The sequence below is a fragment of the Scyliorhinus canicula genome, chromosome 18 (genome assembly GCF_902713615.1).
Source record: "Scyliorhinus canicula chromosome 18, sScyCan1.1, whole genome shotgun sequence".
Taxonomy (NCBI): domain Eukaryota; kingdom Metazoa; phylum Chordata; class Chondrichthyes; order Carcharhiniformes; family Scyliorhinidae; genus Scyliorhinus; species Scyliorhinus canicula.
This window is the reverse complement of record NC_052163.1, coordinates 129,254,742-129,273,706: the sequence shown is the minus strand read 5'-3', so window position 1 is coordinate 129,273,706 and position 18,965 is coordinate 129,254,742. Positions and strand designations below refer to the sequence as shown.

Below are 18,965 nucleotides of genomic sequence, written 5' to 3'. Positions count from 1 at the left end.
ACAGGTCAAAATTGAATTATATATTAAATTTATTTTGTCTGAGTTATATATGGAAAAGAAAGACTTGTTTATTTCATACATTTCGCTACCTCATGATGTCAAAGTGCTTTACAGTTAATGAAGTAGAACTGCTCTTGTAATGTAGATATTAATTCCATCAGAAATTGTTTCAAATATAGTTGTATCTTCATTGTCAGTTCAATTGAAAGTGGAATATTAAATATGCAGAGTTAGCAACTTTTTTGACGCAAATAGTTTGATTACGAACATATTAATAATTTTAATTAATTGTTTTTGATCATTTTTCTGTTTGTGTCATCTCAGCATGCTTCAATTCAAAGCCCATTTTTCTTAATCTCAGGTAACTACGTTTTAATTATGTACATCAATATTTGAGTTATTGACTCTATTCGGGCTACAAATGTTCAATATTGATTCTTCCATACAAATTTCAAAAATATAAATCTTGAAGCCAGCTTATCATCATCACCCTTGTTTTGATTACAGAAAAGGCCAAAGCTAATTACATTTATATGTGAGATCGAGATTCTAATTTCTAACACCAATAAGGCAGAGAGAAAAAAGCACAAATAGATTGAAGGGCACACAGTTTCTTTCCTCATTCTAATGTATTTAAAAAGCACATCTTAAATTTTGGAAGCATTCAACAGGAGGCTCTGAGAACTGGATACAATATTTGAATTGCATCTTAAATAAAATAAATAGGAGAAGGCCATGCTGTCTTTCAAGCCACTACTATTCAGTAAGATCATGACTGATCTGCTGCATCCGCTTCAAACTCCTGCACTAATTTCCATATTCCTTGATCTTCGAAGGAGACCATTCAGCCAATCATGTCTGCATCATGTCCAAACAAGCATCATGACTTTGTGCCATTCCCCTGTCTTTTCCCTGTACCACTGCAATTTTATTATATTCGAATAATCATCAAATGTCCTCTTGAATGCCTCGATTGAATCCACCCCCACCACACTTCCAGGCAACGCATTCCAAACTCAACTTTCTCACACAGCAAGTTGTTTATTTCTCACACATCCCATTTGCTTCTTTTGCAAATCACTTTAAATCTGTGCCCTCGTGTTCTTGATCCTTTTATGAATGGGACTAGTTTCTCCCTGTGTACCCTGTCCAGCCTGCTCATGGTTTTGACCATCTCTATCAAATCCCTTCTCTCCAAGGCGAACAGTCCAACCTCTCCAATCTATCCTCAGAACTGAAGTTTTTCATCCCTGGAATCATTCTTGTAAACTTGTCTCTCCAATGCATTCACATAGACCTGTCAATTCCAGCCCCATGTGCTCCGGAGTCACAACACAAGTCAATTAACCAATAATTCTTATAAAAGTTCCTGAAATCCTTGGCCCTTAGTGGCCCAATAATTACAGTCACCAGGTATGTAGGTTGAAACACAATTACTATTTATTTATAGCAAGATTAATGGTGAAATTCGCAGTAGATGCAGTTGATTATATATTAATAACTCTTACTGTAATTTGCCTCCCCCCACACACACACAAATATGGATATATATATAAAACACAAGACAGACTAACACGGGCTGGCGGGTGCGTTGAGGGACAGAAAAACTCGATGAAAGAAATTAGTCTTTGCTTCAGATGATGGGCTTTCTCCACAGTAGGCTTGAAAATCACAGCTCTTGTTTTGCAGCTTGTGCCCAATTTTCCTGGGGAGACATCGTTCCTGTTTTATCAGACTCTGTCTCAGTTCGTTGCCTGCGTTCAGGCCCTGTTTTCAGGAATGGAACACTCACAGGCTTATTGAAGAGAGCGTTAGCTGGATCTTTTTTGAAGAGGCTTAGCAGCAGTTTTCTGGAGAGGATTTTGCTGGATCTTTCATCCCTGCTGCCAGCATCAAAAATGAAACTAAAATGAACCTCCATGGCTCTGAAAAACATTCCAGAGCAATAATATCCAATCACCACCTGTTACCAGGCAGAGCACAACCTTCTGGGCTCATTCATTGGCCACTAGCCAAATCAATCAAACCAGGTTCCAGCCAATCTATCATTGATGTCAGTCCACAATTTAAACCAGCACAGCCTTCTAGACCTTTCCCATTGAATTAAAGGGACAGGCCACGGCTTCCTTCTGCTTGAATTAAGATGGCAGGCTGCCTTAAAAACACATGTCCATAAATTGTACATGGATCAGAAATATAACAGCAAAAATAAAAGAAAGAGGGAAACAAGGGAATAAACAAGAAGAAACAGGAATGACCCTTACACTTCCTACAGTGTGGCACCAGAACTGCACATATTATTCCATCGGATGTCTAATTAGTGTCTTGCACAAGTTCAGTATAACCTCATTGCTCTTGTACTTTGTGCCCCTAATAATAAAGCCCAGATTACTATTTGCTTTATTAACTGCCACTTTCAATGATTGATGCATATCCCAGGTCATTCTGCTCCTACGCCTCATTAAGAAATTTACCCATTATTTTATATTGCTTCTTCCTACGATGTTCATCCTACAAAAGTGCGTCGCTTCGCACTTCTCCCCATTGAACTTCATCTGCCACCTATCTGCCCACTCCACCATCTTGTCTGTATTCTTTTGAAGTTCTACACTGTCCTCTTCACCGTTTACGATGCTTCTAAGTTTTGTGTCATCCGCAAATTTCTAAATTGTCCCCTGCACACCAGAATCTGGATAATTAATATACATCAGGAAAAGCAAGGGTCCTAATAATGCCCCCTGGGAAACAATCAAACCTTCCTGCAGCCCCAAAAATATCCATTGTCTATTACACTCTACTTTCTCTTGTTCAGCCAATTTTGTATCCACGTCTCTGTCCCTTTTATTCCATGCGCGAATACGTTTCTCACTAGTCTGTTATGTGGCACTGTATCAGATCGATGCCCCATATCCTCATTACTCTCATTGATCATTCTGTTACCTCAAAAAAACTTCAACTTAGCTAAACATTGTTTCCTTATAGAAATCCAAGCTGGCTCTTCCTAATCAATCTACATTTTTCCATGTGTCTATTAATTCGATGACAAATAATTGTTTCCAGAAGCTTGCTCACCACTGATGTTAAACTGACTGGTCTGTAATTACTGGGGCTCTCCTTAGAAAACATTTTGGAACAAGTGTGTAACATTTTCAATTCCTTTGGCACCTTCCCTGAGTCTAGAGAAGGTGAAGATTATGGCCACCATGTCCTACAATTTTTATTCTCGCTTCCTTCAATATACTTGGATGTATCTCATCCCTCGGTGCCTTGTCAAAAGTACTGACTATTCAACAACTTCTCATCAATTTTGAATCCTTCTAGGGACAGAGTTTTTTCATTTGTCACCATGGCCTGGGTAACATCTTCCTCCTTTGCTAAAGAAGGATTCAAAATATTAATTTCACCCATGTGCCCAGCTTCCATATGTAATCATTCCTAATCAGCCGTACCTTAGGTTTCCTTTATATGTTGGCTGCCAGTCTTTTCTCGTCCATTTTCACTTCTCTTTTTCACCTCCCCTCTAAACCTTCTGTATTCCTCTTGGTTCTCAGCTGTGTTTTCTACCTGAAAATTATCATAAACACACTTTTTCTGTATAATTTCTATCTCCTTTTTCATCCAGGGAGCTCTGGGTTTGTTTGCCCTACCTTTCCTTTTTAGGGGAATATACTTGACTGTATCCAGATAATTTCTATTTTAAAGGTAGTCCATTGTTCAGCCAGTTATTCCTAACATCCCATCTAACTGGCCCAGCTCTGTTCTTGCTCCATTGAAGTCGGCTCTCCCCCAGTTAATTATTTTTACTCTAAATTGTCTATTAATCCTACCCAGGAATATGAAGTCCTGCCCTTCCTTAGCCCAGATATCCATTATTGCCACAGCATCATATTTCCACATTGCAATCTGCGCCTGTAACTTCCCAATCTTATGTACTCCATGCATTCACATAGATGCACAGTAATTCTGACTTAGACCTCCTTACTTTCTCCTTTACTCCAACTTCACCTATAAACCTACTATTCTCTATACCCGTGCTGTCTGTTCCTCCCAGTATATTGTGCATTCTGGTACTCCTCACTGACATTTCCATTTGGTTTCCACACCCCTGCCAAGTTAGGTTAAAGCCCTCCCAACAACACTAGCAAAACGCCCTGCAAGGAACTCTGTCCCAGCTCTGTCCAGGTGCAACTCATTCAACTTCTACAGGTGCCATCTCCCCCACAGCCTGTCCCAGGAATCTAAAACACTCCCTTTTGGACCATCTTTCAGCTATATATTCATCTGCTTTTTCCTCCTCTTTCTGTACCTGGCCTGGCGGCGTGGTAGCACAGTGGTTAGCACTGTTGTTTCACAGCGGCAGGGACCGGGCTCTATTCCCGGTTTGGGTCACTGTTTGTGCCGACTCTGCACGTTCTACCCGTGTCTGCGTGGGTTTCCTCCGGGTGCTCCCTCCCACAAGTCCCAAAAAACGTGCTGTTAGGTGAATTGGACATTCTGAATTCTCCCTCCGTGTACCCGAGCAGGTGCTGGAGTGTGGCGACTAGGGGATTTTCACAGTAACTTCATTGCAGTGTTGATGTAAACCTACTTGTGACGATAATAAAGGTTATTAATATGGAGATGCTGACTTTTGAGGTCTTGCTAATTTTCTACCCAGCTCCCTAAATTCTGATATAGGACCTTGTCCCCCTTCCCAACTAAGTCATTGGTACCAAGGCAGACCACGACCTCTGGCTGTTCGCCCTCCACCAGAAGAATGTCCTGCTCGTCCTAGGAAGCAGTTTAGTGAATATTGCACTTTTCCTGAAGCAAACGTATCCTTTCTCAAGTATGGAGCCTAAAACTGTGCACAGGTGCTATCGCTAGGGATCACCATAACACAGTTCGAGGGCAGCACGGTGGTGCAGTGGTTGGCCCTGCTGTCTCGCGGCGCCGATGTCCCGGGTTCGGTCCCGGCTCTGGGTCACTGTCTGTGTGGAGTTTGCACATTCTCACCGTGTTTGCGTGGGTTTCGCCCCCACGGCCCGGGGATGTGCAGGGTAGGTGGACTGGCCACTCTAAATTGCCCCATTAATTAAAAAAAATGAATTGAGTACACTAAAAAATAAAAAAAATAAAAAAATAACACAGTACGACTCTTTACTCTTATACTTCACTTCCTTTATTATAAAAGACTAACCTACCAGAACTGCATGAAATTCACATTTAACATTACCACTTTGCTTCTATTTATAATACCCAGGATCCTGTGGGCTTTTTTGCAGTCTTGTCTGCTTGTCGTCCCACTCCTGTGCAGTTGATTTTTTTAAATCCTCTGTGGTTGGAATTATTGTTAAAAAATTAACTTATCCATTTGTTCAAACCCTAACTAAACAGAGAATGTGGTGCCTGCTGACAGATGGATTTCATCTTTGGGCTATTCTGTAACTCGTCGTCTTCCTCCTATATTGCCTACACGGTTGTGAATGGCACCCCTAAATCATCTTCTCTTGTCATCGATACCAGCCATGACTTGCCGCCTTTGCATTCAGGGAAAACAATTTTTATTGTTCTTTTGATATTTCAACCACTTTAATTGGTTGAGTCTTGTAGATCAATCTCCTGCAAAGATTCTGAAAGGGTAACTTGCGTTTTGACATTGCTTTGCAATAGTGACTTAAGAGGCCAAACATGGTTGTCATTTTGTGCATCTCGAGATCCCATAAGAGAGCAGTTCGATGAACAAGGAAGTATGCACTGCTGTTCTATATGTGGTGGAATGAGAAACTTTGATTTAATGTCATTAAAACAGAAAATGCTGGTAAATATTCAGTGGTTCAGGCAGCATCTGTGCAGCGAGGAACAAAGTTTCAGGCCAATGCCCCTGTATAACATTTGGGCTTGGCATGATAAGTGCATATGCATTTGTTCTGCACAAGTGCCAAGCAATAACCAACTACGACAAGCTAATCACCTCCACTTGGCATTCAGTGTTATCAGATCAACATCCTTGACATCACCATTGTCCAGAAACATGAATGGACCAGTTATATAAATACTGCGGCTAGAAGAACAGTTCAGAGGCTGGGTATTCTGTACTGACTCGTTAAAGTCTGTCCACTATCTATAAGTCGCAGTCAAGGGTGTGATGGAATACTCTGCATTTGCCTGGATGAGTGTAACTCTTAACAACATGCAAGGAGCTCGACACCAATCAAGACAACCAGCCTGCTTGTTTTGAATCCCATTCACTCCATCCACCACTAGAGATGCAATGTGTGCTGCCCCAGTTTGCCACGGTTTCTCTGAAAGCATTTTCCAAACCGATGACCTCTTTCATTTCGGACAAGGGCAGTAGGAACACCACTTCCTCCATCGTACCCTCCAAATAACAGACCATCCTAACTTGAGAATATATCAATATCTCTTCATTGTTGTATCCAAATCCTGGAATTCGTTACCAAACAGCACCGTGTGAAACTTTATCATACGGTCTGGAGCGGGTCAAGAAGGTGAGGCACCACTACTTTCTCAAGAGCAATTAGGGTTTACAATCAATGAAGGTCTTGCCAATTGCAGCAATATCCTGTGAATGAATTTTTTAAAAAACTGCCTTTAACTGCGAATACAGTGGAGGGATATTATCCACGTTCATTGTGTCCAGAACTACTTATCTATTAGTTAACTTCAGAATGGAATTTTAATTTGAACAAACTGATAATCAAAACATCATTGATGATGTTTTACAACTTTGCATTTCCCTTCCTTCCATAGAGAGGGTTTGTGGGGTTCATATTTTGCTAATGGGTCCACTTTATCCTCTGTAAGAGCACTGACCTGGCCAAAATGCTGCCACAATATCACCCAAGCAAACCGGAATGCATTTTATCCACTGGTTCACATCATCCAGTTTAAAAGAGTATGTCTCCTTACGACATCTCTTTCATTGCGCCCTCAGCAATATTGGAGCTATGTCATGATTAATTCATACGCCACCCACTCTGACTTTCTTTGCATCACGATTTGCAAAGCTGCAACCTGGACTAACTTGCGAGCTTTTGCCGTCTGTTTGTGAACATGTGGTTATTTAAGATACCACCTCCAGTTATTGCAAAGCCTTGAAAACAGGTTTTATTTGTGCTTCAAGGAAGAGTGAATAAGGAAACATTTTTGATTGATTTCTGTAGGTATAATTTTCCCCTTTATTCGAATGTAGCTGGCCACTGTGCCACCTGTTTGCAAGTCGGAATTTCTAGTCCAATACATGTCTTGGGCCAAGAAGTATATCCACAGAATTTGAGTTTTTATTTCATATTATGCAAACAGCAAGTTCATCTGTGATGTTACCTGTTTCTAGTCGGGCTGATAATGTCAATTATAGAATTGAATTCGGTACACAGAGATAGATAGAGGAGAAATATTACACAAAGATTCAACTCACGATAAGATCGTAGTTTACTGCATGGATGAATGAATAACTGGTTGAAACTTTCCATCAAAGTGGGATGGAAGAGGGTGATTTCATTGTATACGCTCAATTTCATTGGGAGGTGATTGGACTTGTTATTCGCAGGCAGTTGCACTCCACAATGACTCACCACTTCCAAGGGAAAGGCAGGATAAATGGAGATGTTAGGAGAAAATAAATGTGCTATTTTATAAACATCCAGCAGTTTGGAATCACAATTTTAGTCACAGTCTACATAGAAGAATGTATTACATTTATGCTTGAAATACTAAATATCACCACTAGATGGAACAGAGAGCAATCGTGTTTCTGAATAGCTGATAAAACATCCCCCTTTCTGATTAGCCTTTTGTGTTTGCTGTAATTGCAAATCAGAAACAATTGAAGTATAGCTTCAATGGCAGCTCGAAAGAGATTTTCTTCATTTTGGTATCCGGGTGCCTTGCGATCACTGTAATTGAATTTGAAGCTTATATTGAACAATGTTTTTTGCTGAATGAGATCAATGCTGGAAAGGTGAGCCTTTGTGTTCACTGAATGTAATTGGAATTTAAAAATTCACCCCTTTTGAGAAATCTCTTGGCTCTGAAAGCCTGCAGATAAACCGCTTTTTTAAAATAAAAAACCCCTAGAAACTTTACTCTGATGTTTCGGACCAAGACCTGAAATATCATTGAATGATATAAACTTAATTGAAGAAAACAGCCAGAGTGAAACAGTTTGTCTAAAAGATGACTTTGAAGAAAACCTCAGAACTTGCTTGTTATGTGGCTTACAGGATGGAAGGCTTCAGCATAGCATATATGAGCAAGATTTCGCACAAAAGAGTACTTTTTTAAAAAAACTCACGATATCGAAACCAGAGGTTCTTAGAATTACATAATGAGGTCTAAAGAGTTCCAATCTCCAGTGTGTTCCCTGTAATGTGGTGAACAGCAACCTGTGGAAAGTGTGAAAAGAAAGCGGATAGATAGCAAGCATCTAGATTGAAAGTAGTCCAATCCAGAGCTGCACAAATGGGCAAATTGAGTCTAAAAGCCAATGAAAAGTGCCAGAGGAAGGCATGCTGTGGGTAAAATTGAACTTTATCAACTGGTTCTCGTAAGGGTCTGACCAGTTGGGCACCTCTTCCAGTGTTTACTGTTAGGCCTGGGACCTGTGATGCATTTGGAAAGAAGGGAAAGGGATTGGTGTTAGCAGTTAATAGCGAAGATCAGTAGCAGAAAAAACACATCCCTATGCAGCACCAAATCATAATGAAATTGAGTGTGTGAGAGACAATGACCAGTATCAAAAGAAAAGGCGGGGAAGATTGATTAGCGCCTTGCCACCTGCTACACTCCTTGTCCACCCTCTCATCACAATAACTGCAACAGCAGCCTGCAATAGTTTAGAAGGTCGGCCGTATCTTTTTTAGTATGCACCAGCTTGTCTTGTAAGAAAAGCAAGAGTGTATTAGTGCGTGGCCAGTTGAAGGGTTTTGAAGATGTGTGTGACAGCATATTTCTCATGGTCAAACTCTGAGGAAGCTGGTGTGGAAAGAAAGGATAGAAACCACAAGGACATTGATTGACAGGTGAGAAATGTGCAGCTGGAAACCAGTGAATGCAAAGTGATGAGCTTCTGTAATGAGAGCGGGGGGATAAGAATCATGGAGAGAAATGATATGAAAATCGCTTATTGTCACTAGTAGGCTTCAATGAAGTTACTGTGAAAAGCCCCTAGTCGCCACATTCCGGCTCCTGTCCGGGGAGGCTGGTACGGGAATCGAACCGTGCTGCTGGCCTGCTTGGTCTGGTTAAAAGCCAGCGATTTAGCCTTGTGAGCTAAACCAGCCCATTCATTTATTGGGAGAAAATGAGCTGAATCATGGGATATGTGCGTCGCTGGCAATGCCAGCATTTATTGTCCATACCAAATTGGTGGTGGCGAGCTATTTTTTGGAATACATGAAGCAACTTTCTACACCATTTCAGAGGGCAGTTAAGGGTCAAACACATTTCTGTGTCATGCTGGGCCCAAGGTGTCCATCTAATGGCCTGCTTTTCCTCACCACATATCTGGGTCTGTTGTAGACTAATGCACTGAGATTTACAGAAATTCCCAACGATTCCATTAGTGTTGTATGATACGACTACAAGGGTGGTAGAAGGCAAATTCTATGGGCTTTTCTTCATTTTTGTTTTGGCTTTTCTGTGCTGTTCTGCAGTGCTGAAGCTACAGTAGTGGGGCACATTGCTGAGATGCCAGTGAGAGCTGCAAAGAGTCTTAGTGGCAGTGGGTAAATCACGGAGTTGCTTTCAGCAATACTGCCAGGTCTTCGTAACGTTATTTGGGCGTTGAATTGTTACTCCATCACTAATGTCAGCCTATTTGGCAGGGCAATCTCTCCCATTGATTAGTCACATCCTCCACAAGTACTTGCGTAGCACCATCTGACAATTGATCTTTGGAAAGCCATTGCAACACCCATCTTGCACAAACCAGCCACTCTCAGCACTTTTAAGAGATAGAATAAATAGAGTGCTCCTATTTTAGCTGCCTGTAACTAAGACAAATAACATTGCCACCTCACCCTGTGTTTGAGGCACAAAAAACACTTTTGCATCCATTTTGGGGAAAAGATGATAATTACCCCATTAAGCAGGAGAAGGGATTGGGGAAAGAAGTAGCTGTGGGGAAGGGGGGGGGGGGTGATTGCATTGACGGCAGAATGAGGATGCGTGCAAACGGATTGAGCAGAGCACTACAAAGCAAAGGCAATCACTGAAGGATAAGGGTGATGTCGGCAGCTGGGGTGGGTGGGGGGGGGGGGGGGGGGGGGGGCAGTGAGGGGAATGGCAAAGCTGATATCATACCCCTGCATTATTGAACGAGATTTTAACTCCAAAACTTATATGGAGTTAAAGTCTGCCCCAATAGGTGTTTTCCCCCTGTTCCTGCTGCCACCAGTGCGAGAGCACAGGGCAGTGGGGAATATAAAAGAAGATTAAGAGGGAAATTAAGCGGCTGAGAGACAGCAGAAAGAGACAGAAGCTGAAGAGAAAGAACCAGCAACATGTCAGAACGGTGCCAGGTAAGCGCTTGTATCCTCGTTACCAGGAGCAATGTCATGGAAGATCCTGTATTTTTGCCGTGCTATATTTCTATTTTCATCTATATATTAATGTAGCCGTTTTTAAAAAGTTTGATACTTTTACTAGTGAATTGTAGATTAATAATTTTAACAAGGCACTTGCCACCATGAATATAGCTTGGATTGTGAAATGATATTTGAAAGAACATCAGTAACATCAATATCTGAATAAACATCGGATTATTATGGGGGACCTATAGCTTTATTTAGCTATGTTATAAGACATTGTATGTAACCTTAAAAACATTACTATCTGTTTGCACGTAAAGTATTGGCTTTGACTTGATGAGGAGATACATTGATGAGGATATACATTAAGGTAATTATTGAACTTCTCCGATTCCTGGTGATACAAGTGGAGTTTGTTGCTCTTGTTTTGAGTGACATATTGTTCAACTTCCAAAGAGTTAATATATAAAAACTGCACCTTCAGTACCCCTGAGATGATTAGAGAATGTGCGTAGGAGTCTGGGGGTGTGTGACGAGTTGTACATTGTAAGTTTGCTCTAGTATTCCTCAGGCACCTGCTCATTCATGTCATGGTTCTAGTTCTGTATGAATGACTCATCGAGGGATTATTTTGGCAATCTTTAATAATCAAATTCCATGAGTCAATCTCTCTTTTCTTCCTTTTCACAGCATTGGGGTTTTCAGAAGATCTTTTATATTGGAAAGGAAGAAATTAATTGTAGTAGATACAGATGAAATGTTTAATTCATTGTGAATTAGTCATCCGGCATGTCAAAATGAACAAGGTTAAAGTGAATATCTTTGGTGATTGATAAATGATGCAGAAAGGCAGGTGGTTGATATGTGATGGGATTTTTGAAGTAATTACAAATGGAACTGTCTTGGTCTTTGAAAAATGAAGTCGTTTTTGCGACACATAAAATGCAAATAAGGCAACAGTGCTCTGGCTCAGATGGAATTATTTATGTGAATACTATCCAAATACAACATGTTTGAGGTGTTTGAACCTTCAACCCAGTGCTTTACAGCCTCCTACGGTAGGAATTGATTGGAACTCGCTGCCATTTGGTCTGTGGGAGGCTGGGAAAGGGTTAGGTTAAATAAAATTTAATTTGGCTCTGCTAAATTACCGTTAGTGTCCCAAAACAAAGGTTAGTTGGGGTTACGGGGATAGGGTGGAGGTGTGGGCTTAGGTAGGGTGCTCTTTCCAAGGGCCGGTGCAGGCTCAATGGGCCGAATGGCGGCCTCCTGTAAATTCTATGGAAACTATGAATTCTGACTTTTAGAATCAAGAAATCACTTCTAGCACGCCCTGAGTCCATTGATGGAACTTGGAGCAAATGGCTGTGGAGTTGCCTTCAGATTTCCAGAGCCCATTCACAGAAGACGCCTCCAAAACCTGGTCTGAATGCATGGAGATTCCATGTCATTTCACTTCATGTAAAAATAGAACAGTTTAGTGTTTCTTTATTTAAAACATTTTTTTTTTATTAACTGCCGTTGGAATTAGCAATTAAGTTTTTTTTTTAATTGCTTGACAATGCTAGTTCGCCCTTTGGGGCCCAGTTACAGAAGAAGGTGTATACCAGGGGTGGGCAAACTACGGCCCGCGGGCCGCATGCGGCCCGCCAAAGGTATTTCTGCGGCCCACCAAGTCATTAAAAAAAAAAAAAAAAATTTTTAAAAAAAAAAATTTTTTTTTTAAAAATTTTTTTTTAAAAGGTTAATGGGTGGGGGGGGGGGGGCTGTTGGGTTACTTACTGGTATAGGGTGGATACGTTGACTTGAGTAGGGTGATCATTGCTTGGCACAACGTCGAGGGCCGAAGGGCCTGTTCTGTGCTGTACTGTTCTATGTTCTATATGAGGCGCCCACAATCATAACCGGGTGAAGTAATTATTTTACTTAATATACTATGCGGCCCTTTGTGAATTGTGAATTTCTGAATGCGGCCCTTGCACGGAAAAGTTTGCCCACCCCTGGTGTATACTATGGTCTGATGTCAATCTGCAATTTAAGTTTGAACCTGAAGGTTATGTTGGACCTGTACAAGCATTCATGGAGGTTCTTTGTCTGCCACCGATTTTGCAAACTCTCCTGTGGCTTTGCACAGTGATTCACTCTGCAGCAATGATAAAGATGCAAATACCCCCCCAGTTTTGTAATTTGGTCCAAGGAATGTTCCGTATTATGTTAGCAGATAGAGGTTGTTTTGGGGAGCGGAGAACAATTATTTCCTGTGATTCTTGCAAAACTACTGAGAAACACTGGCTTGGTCAGAACACAATGTTTCAGTCTAATCCACTATGATTGCGAAGACATCGGGCGCAATTCTCCGGAAACGTTTCTAAGTGTGGTAGCGAGTGGGAATTGCCGATATCATCGGGAGAGTGGGGGATTGTGAAACACGTGAAAGAAACCTTTTTGCACAACCAGCATGATGCCTCAGTCACTTTCTTCCACATTGCAGGCTGACCTCCGACCCTTTGCCCATCTCTGCAGGTTCCCACCCCCTGGGTATTCGGATGTTGGCTGCTGTGCGTGTGGTGTTGCTTCTCGCAGTGTTCAGGCACAGTGTCCAAGCATCAAGGTGCGATGCTAGGCAATGACCCCCACATGCTACATGGCTCGCCCACCCATGGGAATCCACTTGGGTTGTGTGAAGTACTCCCTTCCCACGATTGCCAGTTCCGTATCAGCAACAACCTTCAGTCGCACAGCCAGAGGCCTCGGCATTTGGTGTGGGTTTTGGGTGGTCGGCGGGGCAGACGGGTAGGGACATAGAGGTTCCTGATGCCTCTTGGCTAGTTACCTCTTCCCTCTCGGAGATTTGCAGCTGCAGGATACTATTCTCGGACTCCAGCGAGCGTACCTTGTCGAAGTAATCAGCAAGCCTATCGTCAGGTTCTTCAGGCTCTCTTTCTCCTGCAGTCAGGAAATGCGGGTTGGATTGAGCGGGGAGCTGGCCGCACTTTGGCCGCTCGGACGGTGCTGCTGGCTCTTTGGAGTAGCCGTTGCCATAACTTGCATATAACCGTGGGTGTGTGTGGGGTTTTTTCGTACAGTGGAGCCAAAATAACTGATATGAACCAGCAATTATTTTTCTAATAAAATCAAAGCAAGACGAGACGCGGCAGCACCTGATAGCTCTTCCTCCTCGCCTATATCCGTGCTTCTTTTCCACACTCACTGGTTCCTCTGTTAAAATGGCTCCTCGTTTTAGTGTTTGATATACACAACGTGACCATCTTGTGGCCAATTGTACAGTGAGACTAGACCGGTCCTCACAACACCAGCAGCCACAGCAGCACTTGTGAAGTTTGTGGGAAATGTTCACTTTCCTCTTTAACTCACGGCTCAAGTCAGAAGTGTGCCTAAATGAGTGCAGCTTCAATGACATTGAAAAACCTCAATACCATCCAGGATAAATCTACCCACTTGATTGACATGCCATCCACCACCTTAAACACTCACTCTCTCATTGTGGCTGCAGTCTGTAACATCTACATGATACACTGCAGTATCTTGTCAATGCTTCTTCAAAAGCACCTTCCAAACCTACGAGCTCTGCTGCCTAGAACATGGCCAACAGACACATGGGTACACCGCTAATTTTGAAATTCTCCTCCAAGTACAAATCTGCGTGGGTTTCTTCCGGATGCTCCGGTTTCCTCCCACAAGTTCCGAAAGACGTGCTGTTAGGTCATTTGGACATTCTGAATTCTCGCAAAGTGTACCCGAACAGGTGCCGGAATGTGGCAACTAGGGGCTTTTCACAGAAACTTCATTGCAGTGTTAATGTACATAGAACATAGAACAGTACAGCACAGAACAGGCCCTTCGGCCCTCGATGTTGTGCCGAGCAATGATCACCCTACTCAAACCCACGTATCCACCCTATACCCGTAACCCAACAACTCCCCCCCCCTTAACCTTACTACGTATTAGGACACTACGGGCAATTTAGCATGGCCAATCCACCTAACCCGCACATCTTTGGACTGTGGGAGGAAACCGGAGCACCCGGAGGAAACCCACGCACACACGGGGAGGACGTGCAGACTCCACACAGACAGTGACCCAGCCGGGAATCGAACCTGGGACCCTGGAGCTGTGAAGCATTTATGCTAACCACCATGCTACCGTGCTGCCCCTTGTATAAGCCTACTTGTGACAATAAAGATTATTATTATTATTATCACAAGGGTTGCCCCACCCCCAGCCAAGGGTCCCTCACCAAGCACTTGAGGTGGCAATCCCAGCATCCCGGGGCTCTATGCCTGTGAGTAAAGATGGCTACTCACTGCCTCGGCTCCCCACAGAAGCCCTTCCACCAGGTTTCAAAAGGAGTACATTCCTTTTGTTTTCCGGAGTACAAAAATACTTTTCACTGTACCTGGTACATGTGACAATAAACAAATCCAATCCAATCCAAGAGTACTAATCTGCACCAGCGTGACCACTTGCTGGGAGGCCACTGAATTACGGGAGGCCGTTGGATAAGGGGTGGCTCTCATTAATTGGAAATCGGGCTTCAGTGGTGATAATTGGTTTCTCGCCTCGCTACGTTGCAATCCCGAATTCTCCTACGGGTGCGGAGTGATTGCATCGCAAAACTGTTTGGTGGCTGGCGCGGTTCTCGTTTTTGGCCTCTCCCGCTATTCACTGGCCTCATTTTGTTTGAGCGAGAGAGTAACGAGGCCATCGTATCTAATCCTGTGCAGGAAGTCATGTGGTTTGAGAACTTGATATCATTTTTGGCTGACTTTCTACTGCAATCTCTGCTGGCAAGGCACCCATTTGATAATATTGTATGACAATGGTGCTATCCACTCGGCTATGCTTTTTATTCCAGGTTTGAAGGCAAGGACCTTTTTTAATTGTAGGGTTGGCCAGATATTTTAGAATCTCCCTTTCCACAAAAGAATTGGTGTTTCAAAATTTAATTCACCCAAGCTCTGCTACACCTCAAAAGAAAGGGAAAAACTGCCTCCCATATATTAAAACACAAATTCATAATATTCTAACAAACCCATATTTACAGCACCTCAACTATTTATAAAAGATATTTCAAAATCTGAAAGAAGTCTGTATCCAGGTCCAGACTGATCAGTTATCTTTTTCCAGTCGATGAATCTAAAATCCCCAAATCTCTGGTTAGAAATTAGATAATTATTCTTCAGGGGGGGAATATTTCTTCACATTTGGAGAGCAAAGTGAGAGAAATGATTTGAATGTGGATTAGTGGGTTACTGTCGAGCTTCTTGACTGCCTTTCCTTAGAAGGTTCTCAACATGAAAGCTGTTCATAATGCTGCATAGTCACTACGTCAAAATAATGCTATGGGCTCTGTGCCAATCAATGTTTTCACTAATTTGCCTTCTGTCAAGTGCTGGACCAGGGATAATGACTAAGAACACCAGGGAATCACAATGACGGTGTTCATTTCCTGTTTAAAACGATTGAGACTTGGTCGTGCAGTAGTGGGAGGGCAGTGGTTCTTATCTTACATCTTTTGGGGTTTAAAAAAAAATTTCAACCCTGCTGCTTTGTAACGGTCCAGATGGCTCTCAACATGCAGGCGCAAAAACTGAAGAGAAAACTATCTCTACTCTATCCTTCTGCGCACTTTTAGCTGTTGATTTAGTGGAAAATTACTACAGCATGGCTTGACTGCAGAAGATACAGGGGGTAGACTAGACCGGGGTTTGGGGCTGGGGGCGGGTATTAAATGACAAGTGGAGGGATGTCATTTACACACGCTACAAAATTGCTTCTGTGCAACATCTGCTCCCCACCCCCACGACAAATTTTGCCATAATTTCTGTTTAACAATTATACCTGCTTTATTACCTTTACAGAATTAACATTAATGGATGCTTCTTGGAGCCAAAATCACCACCCATTGCTGTTTACATTCCTATTTTGTTGACTGTGTTGCTTTCTGTGCTAATACCATCACAAATTCATCATAGTGTAAAAATATCTCTGTCAGGTCCAGCCATTACTCAGCTTATTTTTAAAAAAGCAAAGAACTTTGAAGTCATGTTGAAATATTGTTTGTATTGAAGCTTTATTGATAGCTATATAACTATTGGAAGCTTTTCCTCAAATTGCAGTAACAATCTGAAAGTACATTTGGAATAAATTGTTTTTTTTATAAAACAAAAAGTTGCTCTTAGGTCTCTGCGCATGGCACTAGTAATACCCTGTGTTGGAAATATCAATGCTGGCAGTGTGAACCGTATTGATATCCTTATCCAGTTCCTCCCTTCTACCCAAGTTATACTATTGCTGTAAATCTAGTTGTTTTAAATGTATATAAAAACACAGCTGTTTAGCTGCAATCATACCTCTAAGGGTGTGTAGTTTTTCTTTAAACCCTGGGAATTGATGTTGCTGTGGCCTTCTGTATAAACTTTGGATTACTAATGGTTTCTAAGAAATGTTTTTCTACTGGTTGTGCATCGTATGGGCAAAATTTTGGGATTCCTCTTCCACGCAGTGGACCAGCTGATGGCTGGCACAAGGGAGCAATATTTACATCTACAAGTAAGGGTGGCAGAGGCACTGTGAACAGAGAGAAACCCACGTGGTTGGAATATTGAGCTTAATGTTATTTTCTTGAATGGTTACTTGGGTGCAATTCTTTGTAATGGTGGAAAGTTAGTCGTGTGACGGAAATGTATTGCCTTCTCCTACTGTTGATATTGGTCAGTGGTGAAAGTTACTGTCATCGTCGCTCCTGAATTAAACTATCAGTCACCACCTTAATTTTGGAACAGCAGATTTAGAATAGATAGGCGCTTGATGGCCGTGTACATGCATAATGTGTAGAAGGGCCTCTTTCTGGGCTGTATGACTGTGACTGGAATTTTCCAGCTGCTTCACGCTGGCGGGATCTTCCGGTCCCATCACTGGCGGGACACCTCCACCACCGCAAGACACGTGGCTGGTTGCACGGAAAATCCCGCGACTGTGACTGTGTCATTGTTGATGTCCCTTGTGCTGGCCTAGAAGTTGGAAGTAAAAATTGACAACTACTGGAAGTTGTGCACAGATTCCAGATGTTGGCAAGTTGGTTTAGCAGATATTTTAGTGTCCTACATTCCTGCTGAAATGTAGACTCTCACCATTCTCTGTCAATCCCAGTGGCCAGCACAATGGCAGGCTTCAGCAATACACCTTTGATGCTGCCTGACATCTGTTGGAGGATCTTGCTGCTTCTCATTGATTCCTAAGGTTTAAGTTCTGACATTCCAAACCCATTGTGGTATGGGTGAAGAACAACTTCAATTCAGGCTAGCTGTTTCCTGGATCTAGCTATATGAATCCGAGTTTGACTTGTTCTCTAAAAGCGTGTTCTGATCCTAAACTATGTATAATGACTGACAATTCACTCCCAATGAACAATAAATATTGCCAGTATCCATTTCCATGATTCATTGTTCCACATTGTGTGTTTGAACTGCCGCTTGCCAACAATATGGATCAGATCCACTGGCATTTGGGAGTTATACACTAATCCTCAATCCTAATTTTGCTTCTGCCCTAATTACTGTCTGATAAATTTGTACAATGACAGTATTTTCTTTTTTTTTAAATAATTTTTATTCAAATTTTTCAACAACAAATTTTCTCCCAACAATAAAGTAAACAAGGTGGAGAAATAAACAGGAGGAGAAATCCCCCCCCCAATACAAAGCAATAAATTAATAACAATAACAATACAAAAAAGAAGAAAAAAGCGCACACCATCGCAAAAACAAACCCCTTAAAGAACCGGCTCATCCTGGCCCCCGTCATGTGCGCCCTATGCAGCACCTTCAGCTGAATTAAGCTGAGCCGTGTGCAAGAAGAGGATGAGTTCACCTTCCCCAGGGCGTCTGCCCACGTCCCATCATCTATCTCCTCCCCTAGCTCCTCCTCCCACTTCGCTTTCAACTCTTCCACCGAGGCCTCCTCCTCCTCCTGCATCACCTGATAAATTGCCGAGATCCTACCCTCACCGACCCACGTCCCAGAGAGCACCCTCTCCTGCACCCCCCAGGCGGCAGTAGCGGAAACTCCGCCACCTGCCGCTTAACAAATGCCCTAATCTGCATATACCTGAAAGCATTCCCAGGGGGAGGCCCCACTTCCCCTCCAACTCCTCTAAAGTCGCAAACTTCCCGTCGAGGAAAAGGTCCCCCATCCGCCTGGTGCCTGCCCTATGCCAACTCAAAAACCCACCATCTATTCTCCCTGGTGCAAACCGGTGATTGCCCCGTATCGGGGCCCCACACTGAGGCCTTCACTTCCCCCCCCCCCCTGTGCAGCCTCCACTGCCCCAAATTTTGAGGGACGCCACCACTACCGGACTCGTGGAATATCTTGTCGGGGGGAGCGGAAGCGGGGCCGTCACCAATGCCT

General features: G+C 42.7%; 1 protein-coding gene across 2 annotated transcripts in view; it reads left to right on the top strand.

Annotated features, from left to right (window-relative positions):
* Window positions 1–18,965, top strand: part of stk11 (serine/threonine kinase 11) — a 150,641-nt gene that overhangs the window by 108,273 nt on the left and 23,403 nt on the right. The gene's annotated exons all lie outside the window — the stretch shown is intronic.